At 37.0% G+C, this 12,163-nt stretch overlaps 1 pseudogene; it reads left to right on the top strand.

Moving 5' to 3' along the window:
• The first annotated feature begins 6,072 nt into the window (after positions 1-6,072).
• LOC127774225 (obtusifoliol 14-alpha demethylase-like) lies at positions 6,073-11,784 on the top strand (annotated as a pseudogene).
• Positions 11,785-12,163: the final 379 nt, after the last annotated feature.

Genomic DNA, 12,163 nt, shown 5'->3' on the forward strand with positions numbered 1-12,163 from the left:
GACAACGTATTAATTAATGGTCGGAATTCATGGAGGATCTGCTTGAATGAAGGTTGTGCTGGCCGTGATGTTCATCTCCGGTTATCTAGTAGCGACCGCGTTAGTCTTCATCCTTGTCTCCAACGATGGTTCTTCAAGGTATGGCTGAAGTTTTCACAATTGGTCAACGCTTCCTCAACCTCCAATCTAGGGAGGCCCCTTTCGGGTTTGTGCCTGGGCATCATATTCTACAGCCATCCTCGGTTCCGTCGTCCACATCATAGCTGCGTTTATCGATCAGACTACCTGTGCAGCTAAAGTAATACTAGGCAATAAGACATCTATGGTAACTTCGTCAATCTCAAGATATGACGGTCCAGTCTCTTGGAGATACTCATAGCGCTAGGATATGGGCAGAGGTGGTAATGAGTCAAGACCAACGAGTTTTTTCATAACCAACCTATCCATCAAATATTCTTAGGCTAAAAATGTATAGAAATTGAGTCCATCACAGATTAAACCCAGCCCTCATAGACTAAAATTAGGCCCATTACCACCTGTAGGTGTGTGGTCCTAAAGGTAAATGTGTACGTGTGTTTGTGCGTACCTATATTTTATACCGTGTTTCTAACAAAAATGTGTAACCTTTAAAACAAGATTTGATCAAACTCAAAATGCTCACATAAGAAACAAGAATGCATAAAAGTTGCCTTGAAAAAATATTGCAATATAATAATACCTCAGATTTTATAAACTTATTTTAAATATAAAATTGTCGGTTCACAAAGTTTTATGTTAAACAAAAAAATTTATGACCGGTGAGAATTTTTTCTTTAATTCGTCGTAAGATCCACCTCGATAGTTCTTTGTCGAAAAGACTAACGGGCGATCGATCGCCCCTAGCGATCACCTTCCTTCCTCCACGCGGTTTCCTTTTTTACACCGCATTACTTTCCTATTTTAGTAAATTTATGCACCTAAAGTTTGTACACCTCAAATTTACACATCTAAAGTTTAGAGACCCAAAATTTATAAATCAAAAGTTTATATATCCGATTAAAATTTAAATTTGAATTCAAATATTTTTTATATATAGTATTTCTATACATCTAAAGTTTATACACCTAAAGTTTATAGACTTAGAGTTTATAAGTTAAAAGTTTACACACCCGTTTCAAATTTGAATTTGAATTCAAATATTAGTTTATAGACCCAAAGTTTATAAGTCAAAAGTTTACATATCCATTTCAAATTTGAATTTGAATTCAAATATTTTATGTATATAGTATTTCTATACATAAATTTTTCCAACTTAATTTTTTCTATTTTCTAAAAAATTTATGGTGTAGTAGAAAGAGAAGAAGGGGGGAGGAAGGAGGATAGGAGCGTATAGGGGGATGGGGGTGATCACTATGGGCGATCACCCGCCCATTAGCCACACCCGTTCTTTGTGGTCATAAATGAGTACCAAATACGGTAATGTAGATTTTCACCAACTAGGGATGGAGGTTCACAAATAGACTTCAATAATTGTTTTCTTCTTGTCTGTTGGCTTTATTATTTTAGTTCTTATTGTTGTCTAAGTGTTTGCTCTATTTGAGAGAATTTTATAATAAGTGATTGTAGCTTCTTTTAAGCAATGGCCAGAAATTTTATTCCATTATATTAAAAAAAATAAATGAGCACCAAATACACTCTAGGAAAAAACGGTGATCATAACGAATCCATACAGGGCACGTTGACTACCTTAGCGTCCCGATCTGGTTTTCCCGTATTTCTAAATATATCTTACACTAATCAGACTGAAAGGCACCGATAGCAGCTACCGATTAGAAAAGCCTTTCCGTGCGGAATGCAGAAAAATTAAACGTTGTACCACATCCGTTCTCAAGTATTTATTATAGGATTTGTACAAAATATATAAGTATTTCAGACACTGATCTCAATGCACGAAAATTCAAGCATTTTCAGGCAATCAGATACATAGGACTGGAATCCAACGATTCAGAATTTAGCTAACAAAATAAGTGAAACAAATCATTTCCCTTAACCTTAATCTTGCTTAAATAAACTAGAAAGTACTCCCTCCGTACTCATAAAGGAAGTCGTTTAGGACAGCGACACGGTCTCCAAAACACAACTTTAACTTCTTGTTTCTATAAAAATATTTATTGAAAAGTGATATATGTATACTTTTATGAAAGTATTTTTCAAAACAAATCTATTCATATAATTTTTATATTTTCAAACTCAACAACTTGAGAGTTATTCATGATTTATATTCCCAAGGTTTGACTTAAACATTGTCCTAAACGACTTCCTTTATGAGTACGGAGGGAGTATGTAAACAATTAAATATGAGATGCATGATTATGATCGGTTGAAATGAATAAATAGATGAAAAAAGAACTACTATGACAAATTTTAAATGTTATAAGTTGCTACCACCTATATCACAAAATATAACATATTTTGTCCATAAAGTCAAATGCACAAAATCCCTTACATTTTATGAAAGAAAAATAACATATTTTAAGATAGAGGGAGTATTTAGATTTTTTTTATCAAACTTTTAGAACTCTAACCATCAATGAATTCTAAATACTTAGATTAATTTTTTTAAAAAAATATGCGTATATTTATCTTTAAAAAATCCATTCATAATCTCTTAAAATAATTAATAAGTTTTTATAAACTTATTCCGATAAAAGTTCACGATCAAAGTCACACCTGAGAATTAAAGGAGTGAAGTGTATGAGCGGTCCAGCCGGTCACAGGTGTATCATCTACGTCCCTAAACGTTCAAAATATATTTTCGGGTCTCTAAACTTTGTCTTGAGTTCCATCCAAATCCAAACGGGCTAAAACTCCCTTCTTCGCTAATGTGGAATATCACGAAAATGCTTTGCATCTACCGTCTGATGGAGCAAAAAATATCGGACGGAACAGAAACGAAAGGTGGGGCCCACTATTGATTCTACCCGTCATTCCCACAACCTTATCCTCTCATTTCTCGTAACCATCAGAGAGAGAGAGAGAGACACCGGAGCATGTCGCCAGCGACCACCGAGATGGGAAGAGGGAGGAGGTCGCTGGCGACACGCTGGTGGTGGCGGGCAACGCGACGCTAAGAGGGAGGAGGACGCCGCCGACCACGCTGGCGGTGGCGGGGCAACGCGAAGCGGTGAGGGGGGAGGATGCCGACGACCTTGCTGGCGACGATGGATCAGGCTGACGCGAAAGGGAGGACAAGATGAGGCGCTAGACCTTTGCCACCGGCGAAGCAGCTGTGAGCTCACGACGCGAAGGTGGCGTTGGACCGGATGCCGATATGACTGGCCCTGGTGAGGTCGCCCTCCTGATATCGTTGTTTGCCCTTGTTGTCATCTACACCTTCACCTCACCTCGCTTGTCTCCCTATGTCGTTCGCTTTATTTCGGTGACCGGAATAGAAGAAGACAAAGGTGGGTTTTGTTGCGAATTTTAGTGATGTTGCAGCTTATTTGTATTTTTGTTGCACTCTGATCTAGACCTTAGGTCATGTTCTTTTCTCCAACAAGAGTTGGATGAATATTAAGATTTTTGTGGCACGTTTTTCAAACTGTTAAACGCGATACGTTTCGTGCGAAAACTTTCTATATCAAAGTTGCTCTAAAATATCATATTAATCTATTTTTTAAGTTTGTAATAATTAAAACTCAATCAATCTTACGTTAATATCACCTCGTTTTGCGTAAAAAACTTAATCTTCATATTCATTTTTATCTTCAGGAGAAAAGAACACCACCTTTGTTTCATTCTATTTTGATTCAATGTTGCACACATTGGTTTTTTTGTTGCAATCAGTATGTTCCACTATTGATTTGGTTGAAATAATTTTGCTCAAGAATTGAAACAATTTTGCACAAGCACTGAAACATTTTTCTCTGCTAGTGAAACATCTGGAACATTTTCATTAAAGCAATTTTTATCAAGAGATGAAACATGTGAAACATCCCTCAACAACATGGTGCAACACCGTCCGACGATTTGCACACGTAGCCGCCTCCGGAATATCACAGTGATGCATTTGTGTGAGCGGGACTCACTTGTCAGTCACATAGGAAAAATAAAAATAAAAATATCTATTCTCCTCTACTGGAGCCATCGTTGGTCCGCTACCAGTTATTCGCCTGGGCTAGCTGCGCCGGCCCCTACCAACGACTCGCCGGCCGCCGTAGAGCATGGACTGGAGGGCGTCGTCCCCGTCGTCAACGATGACAAGGCTCGTATGGTACAAACTCCGGTAAGTATGAACTAGTCAAATCTTGCATGCGTCAAACTTCTGCAGACCAGTGATTGTAATTTTGGTTCGAAATTTCCAAAATTACTGACCCCCGCCAAGTGATTATCTCGGCCAAAATTTTCAGTTTTTCTCTTTTTTTTGAATTTGGTTAAAATTTGTCAAATTCAATTAAATTATGTTAAAATTTCAAAAATATTCGGTCCAATAAGTACCAAAAATACTGAAAATTTGGTAGAACCGAAATGGCCGAAATCAAAATTGAAAACCCTGCTCCAGACTCCTGCTCGAGCTTGTAGGAAAAAAGAAAAGAAAGCGAAAAAAGGATAGAAGGAGAAGAGAGAAAAACAAAAAGAATCAAAGTGGGTACTACCTACCACATCAGTACACAAAATGGGTTTAAACCCATTTGAACCTTAGGGCACCCAGAACGAGTTCGAGAATCAAAAATACATTTTGAAAGTTTGAGACCTAAGTAATACACACATGCAAGGATCGCGCGCCGATACACTTCATTCTTAAAAAAAATTTAAACGATACTGCAGCTTGTTTTATTTATGTAAACATGTTTTTGGCAAGCGAATAGTTTGGTTCTTCGTCGGGGACTAGATAACAGATCTGAATCATCAATACTACAGCATGTTTAATTTTTTGTTTTTTAAAAAAATTCGAGCTATTGTAGCCTGTTTTATTTAGGCGATCGCGTGGCACATGCAAGCTAATAGTTTGGTTGCTGTTGACTTAGGTTGATGCATACATCCTGGAAACTTTTCTTTTCTTTCTTTTAGGATATGCATCCTGGAAACTGGAGGGGCAGTATATATAGTTGAGAGGAGGCTATTTCTGCTTACACATATGCAGTGTACAGTTCTGCGAGGAGAAGAATGACTTTGTATTCAGGTATGCTCTATTCTTAATTGAGCTAACTAGAGGAGCTAATTCATTGGTTAATAGCTTTACTAATGGTTACTGAAATATATATTTGAGTGATCTCTATCTGCATCCGTTGTTCCATTGATCGTGAGAATTAGGTAACATCAGTTTTGTGTTCCTTTTGAATGTGTGAGTATGCAGCATGGATTTCTATCCCATGAATTCGTTGGCAAGATGAACTGAAATATAGCATAATGCATAGATATGGGTTAGAATATTTTTTCCCCGTGGAAGAACCAATTGTTGCTTTTTTTGGGCACAGCTCTTGTGCCTTATTAGCACAGGCAAGAGATATGAACCATTTCTATTATTTCAAAAAAGTGAAAGCAAAGATTAACTTAATGGATTGACTTAATGTGATAGTAGATTGATACCAAAGCATAAATATATATAGGCACAACATTCTTATCCATGCAAAGGACTTTACATCCTTATCCGTACAACCGACTTAAAAAACAGAATTGGAACGAGATAGATATGAATAAAGGATGAAATCATAAGTCTAACACATGAGTAAATATAAATATAGACGCTGCACCTTCCTTATTCATATAACCTGTTTGTAGGCTATAGAAAGGTAGGGAGGATAGACCGCGGATCCATAAGACAAGAATAAAGTGTGAAATTATCGGTCTAACAAAAAGTTTGTGTATGGTTAAGCCTCCCATCCTCGCCATTCACAATGTTAGAAGCTACTATATAAAAAGTGTTTATTGCTAACCATGCGTGCCCCAGAAATAGAGTCTTAGGACGGAGGTAGTAACTACAGTTAGAGTTCATTTGGTAGGGCAAGTTCCTAACTTCCATTATCTTATTTTCCGCACGGACGTTTTTCAAACTGCTAATGGTTCTCTCGTAATCCCATCCACTGCGTCACGTGGCTCGCCATGGCTATTATTCTGGCCATCACTGCAGCCGTCACCAAGATTGCAAGAGGAGGAAGGAGAAGAAGTGCCACTGATCCTACCTGCAAAATACCACCTCCTCCACCTGTTGTGAATTCAATTGCCCTCCTACGACTCTTGCCTACTCTTTTCAGGAGTGGTTTGCCAGCCATATTGCATGAACTGTACACGAAGTTTGGCAGCGTGTTCACCATAAATTTGGCTGGATTACTGAAGATGACCTTCTTGGTCGGACCAGAGGTCTCAGCCCATTTCTTCCAAGGTTTGGAATCAGAGATCAGCCATGGCAACCTGTTGGAGTTCACGGTGCCTATGTTTGGCAAAGAGATCGCCCATGGAGTAGACAGCGCCACCAGGAATGAACAGGCTCGCTTCTTTGTTGATGCTCTGAAGCCAGCCAGGCTGAGGATCCATGTTGATCCCATGGTTCAAGAAGTTGAGGTGAGCAAGCACTAGATTTTGACTACTTTTGCATAAATCCAAAAAAACAACAGGTGTACGATTGTAATGTTTATGAAATATCTATTATATACTAAAAGTCTATTAAACTTCCTACAAACGCTCTTAGGCCGCCACGTGACAATCTAAAAACGCTCCTAAACCACCACGTGATAGAAATACATCCAACCCTTAATTCTCATTTAAATTGGTGGACCCGTTATTGTGGACCATTAGATTAGATTTTAAAAAATAACCCACCCCTTCTCTTCCGCCTATGTATGACAGGTGCGAGGGTATTGTGCCGGTCAAAAATGTCATCAGCAGATATACGTCAAGGAAAATACGTATATACGCACTGTTCACTGGACGAAAGTAGGAAATAAACATACATACTACCTCTGTACACGTGTACGATTAGGAAAAAAAATGTTAATCCTTCCGTCCTAATATGGAATACGGGGTTACTTATTATTATGCACATGTTTCGATGCTAAGTATTAATTAGCTTTTTTTTTAAAAAAAATAAGGCCATGTTTCGATGCTGTAAAAGTTTGGCCAATTTTTTTTTTGACATATACGGACACATATTTGAAGTATTAAATATAGACTAATAACAAAAAAAATTACAGATTCCGACCGTAAACTGCGAGACGAATCTTCTGAGCCTAATTACGTCATGATTAGCCATAAGTGCTACAGTAACCCACATATGCTAATGACGGATTAATTATTTCTTTAAATGTAATCTCGCGATTTATAGTCGGACTGTGCAATTAGTTTTTCTTTTTGTCCACATTTGATGCTCCATACATGTGTCCAAATATTTGATGTGACAGAAAAGTTGGAAGTTTGAAGAAAAAAGTTGGAATCTAAACACAGCCTAAGTATTAGTTTAAAAAACACTTTTTACAGCCACATTTCTATAAAAATTTTTTGCAAACAAAATACACCGTTTAGTAGTAGCGGAAATCGTATGTGTGGGAAGCGAGGATTAGAACCTAGACCTGTGAACATAGCCAAAAGTTGTTATGTTTGTATGCGTATCTACCATCTGTCCTTCCAAACATAAGTAACATAAGTATACGTGGTACTCACTATACGCTGAAAAAAAGCAGAAAATAAAACTTGTAGATACAGTTGGGAAAAAGTAAATCCATCCTTCCCTCGTAATTTTAGATTCAAACCTGTAATATGTTTGTATACATACACATGATCAATTCATGGTCCGCACCCTCCTCTATGGTTTCTTTTACTCTCTTTATTTTCTACCATAGTGATTATTTAAACCATAATTCACTATTTAAAATAGGATCTATCTTCAATATAAAACAGAAGAAAATATATTGCATCCTATATTAACTATATTTTTATACTAACTGCATTTTAATTAAAAAATGTTCACATATGGAATATTGTATTTATTTATTTTATAAAGTAGACGAACACGCACACACACACCACTACATACGCAACTTCACACTCACATCCCTGCAAATGCACCTTCTAACACACGTTTATATAATCCTATTGAAAGTGCACCTACATGTGCGTCATATTCGCTGTCGAAATATTTTATTATAGCCTTTCTTAGTGAAATAGCCTATATTCTAATAAAAAATGTCACATTATATCCTTTTGCATGTCCTTCTCACGCATCAATTAGTATTGACAACCATTTGCTCACCAACATGTATTGCTAAATTAGATCTATAATAACCACGTGACACACGCCGTGAGTATTCTTTGATATAGCTTATCTTTACATTTTCTTAATATAGTGCGGGGTTACGATATAAATAGCAAAAAGTATCTAAAAATTATTAGATCCATAATAATATCAAAACCCACTAACTCATGTTAGTGAGATTATTACTCGAGTGAATTTTTTCCATGTGTTTCTCGCTACCATTGAGTCTGTTAATTTTTAGGCAGATTGTAATTAATTTCATCAATATGATTGAAAAGAGTGCCAGATAATTTCTCTTAAGAAAATATGTTAAGAACTATGCTTTTATTAAAAAAGTTGCACATGGAACTATGTTCTAACATTTTACATGTTATGCAAATAAAAGTAGCAAACTTGACGACATAGATTATGACATAATATATCACCGGTCTTGAAACGTTCATAACTTTTAAATTATACATGCAATTTACCATCATGTTTTTTTTACTGAACAATTTACCATCATGTTGTATTCCTTTAATTAAATGACTCATAATGGCTTTACTATAGTGCTAAATACATCATGACATATGCGTCGACATGTAATAAATGATGTTATGATATTTTTAAATAATTTCACATCATATTTTATATTTGTATGGTGTCAAATATCACTGGACAAATATTCAACGCTAATTTGAATCTATATATATATATATATATATATATATATATATATATAAATGAAAACAATGAAATTTAGTTATGTTTTTCATGCTTATCAAATTAAATTTAAATTTCATGTATATTCTCACAATTTGTTTTGGATGATTCAAAATTATTTGGATGGTATTTGAGGAGCGATAAGCATACATGATACATAATGTGAAAACATTCAAAAATAATATTTCCATAGAATTAGGGTCGTATATGTCGGTTTTTTATAGAAATTATTAATTAGATAGATCATAACTCTCAAGTTATCAGAAAAAAAATAAAAAGATCTGTTCGTCGATTTCAACTAAAGCTGTTGGATCCAGTATGTATGTCGCACAGTAAGATTAGATTTGTAAAATAACATGCCTATGTTCGGCCTTGGAGCGATATAGAAATAACGAACATTCTCTCTCTCAGTGTACTCTCTCAGTGTACGTACGTAAGTTAGTCAACAAATAAAGTGTACTTACATAGTGCAAGAGTATATCGTGGTTAACTACTTCAAAATAACTGTGCATCTAATTTCCAACTGGTTTGTATATTTATATTATTTGTGATTAAATTAATAATTTAAGACCCATGTTAACTATATTTTGACTATAGAAATGATATGCCACATGAGCTAATTTTCTACACATCATGTAGCTAAATTAGATCCATGATAACAATGATGACGATGCTCTACGTATTTTCATGGTGTCTATAATTTTTTATGTAGTGTCAAATAACCAACTACACGCATCAAATTTAAAAGATGAAAATGTATATATACAACTAAAATTTGATACTATAATTTAAGTGTACCAATTACTTAATAAAAAATGTGTCTCCACTAAATAAAAAATAGACTTAAAACTTCCGCGCAATGATACCCTCACGAATCCCATATATTCTTTTGTTCTTCCCTATCTTCCCTTTGTCTCCCTAACTCTTCTCACCGTCCTCCTAATAGTCCCCAATTCATCCCATAATAAACTATGATAATATATATGCAATTAAAAAAATACCTTACTTTTACTTTCGTTGACATGTTTTCTAAAGAAAGTAAGTCTACCTTCTTTTCAAATGATGAAGAAGATTGTAAATAATTGATTATAAATATTACTTAAATATGATATAATATAAAGCTAATAGGTTAGAAAATTATAAAAACAATTAATTAATACCGATGAAAAAATTATGGAGAAATCGTGGCAAACGTGTCTCAAACTTAGCGTTCGACGCATGCCCGCGTGAATGCGCGTGCTACCTTCCTAGTTTTATTGTAATGAATCTGATTATGTCATCTTTGAAGGCCCAAATCTACTATATTCTAAACAATAATGATGCTAACTTAGGTTAATGGCATGGATTCTAAAATGATACTTTTGAAAAGTTAATCTAAAGGTTGGAGTGAGTACTTCATACTCTCTCCGGTTTTTAATTCTTAACGTTTTGGATAAGATTGGGATCAAATAGTTAGAATTTTGACTATTTATAACTTTTAAAATATTTATTTAAAGAGACTATACATATATTTAACTTAAGGACACTAGAACATGATGTATAGATTAGTCTTAAAAAGTTTTTTTAGATAAATATTTACTTTTTATATATTGTAATAGAAAATCATAGTGAAAATATATTATATAAACCATGTCGTTATCCAAAATATCAAGAATCATTGAACCATTGAACGAGAAGGAGTAATATCTTATTGGGTGATACTTTTGAGATGATTAATTATACCAACATCTAAAAATACAGCACCCAGTCATCAGAAACTTGAGTAACTTACAATATGGCATCATCTATGCATTGTACAGGATTACTTTGCGAAATGGGGGCAACATGGCACCGTTGACCTAAGACGTGAACTGGAGCAACTACTCCTGTTGATCTCTGGCAGATGCCTCCTCGGCAAGGAGGTGATGGGGACGATGTTCGACGAGGTCTGCAACCTGTTCCGCGATATCGAGGGCGGCGTGAACCTGATGAGCGTCTTCTTCCCCTACACCTCACTCATCCCTTCCAACCGCCGCCGCGACATGGCGCGCAAGAGGCTCCACGCCATCTTCTCCGACATAGTGAGATCTCGCAAGCAGCGGGAGGGAGACAATGTCGACAAGGACGTGCTCCAAAGCCTGATCGACTCTAGGTACAAGGCGGACGGTCGCGCCACGACGGAGGCGTAGGTCGCCGCGCTCATGATCTGCCTGCTCTTCGCCGCGAAGCACACGAGCGCCTACACCAGCGTGTGGACCGGTGCTCGCCTGCTCAGCCACGAGAGGTTCCTCACCGCGGCTGTCGACGAGCAGGATAAGATCGCCAGAGAACACAGCAACATCAACGGCGGCGGCAGAATCACGGATGATCGCTACGGTTCTTTGATGGAGATGCGCACGCTGCACAGCTGCATTAGGGAGACCCTACGGCTGCACCCTCCTGTACCCATGCTAGTCAGGACGGCGCACAAGCAGTTCACCGTCCGGACGAGAGAAGGCCATGAGTATGCTGTCCCTGCAGGGCACACCATTGCAAGCCCTATAGTGATCAGCAACCAGGTACCTTATATCTACAAGGATGGTCATCTGTATGATCCAGACAGGTTTGGTCCTGCAGGGAGAGAGGAGGACAAGGTTGGCGGGAAATTCTCTTACGCTTCTTTTGGCGGCGGGAGGACCGGTTGTGTTGGTGAGGGCTATGCTTACATGCAGATTAAAGCGATTTGGAGTCATTTGCTGAGAAACTTTGAGCTCAGATTGTTGTCTCCATTGCCTAAATCTGACTTTACCAAGTTTGTGCCTGAGCCCCATGGGGAACTGATGGTAAGTTACAAGAGAAGGCAATTGCTTCCTACCACTTTGCTGGAAAAATGTTAATAGCCAGGAGGAGCGCAGCTGGCTATCTGTGAATTAAGAAGAACGGGGCACACAAAATCCCCATGAGAAACACACATAAGTTCGGGATTTGAACCCAAGTAGAGGCTACCTGAACCTAGCTATAGCTAGGTTGGCTGGCTGGGTGAACATCCCCCCAGCACATAAACTGAGCAATGCTCAGTTCTCATTGATATGTTTGGATTATGGATGGTGTTAGTGATAGTGTTGGTGTGCTCTATGCAGACTCAAATGCTAAAAGTAAATCTTTTATGGATGTGTTTGTGTTATATTACAAACATAATATTGTATCATTTGAATAATGTGTACATATGTATATGTCGGTAAACAAAATAAAAGATGTTAGCATGCATACCGTTAT

The sequence above is a fragment of the Oryza glaberrima genome, chromosome 5, assembly GCF_000147395.1.
Source record: "Oryza glaberrima chromosome 5, OglaRS2, whole genome shotgun sequence".
Classification (NCBI taxonomy): domain Eukaryota; kingdom Viridiplantae; phylum Streptophyta; class Magnoliopsida; order Poales; family Poaceae; genus Oryza; species Oryza glaberrima.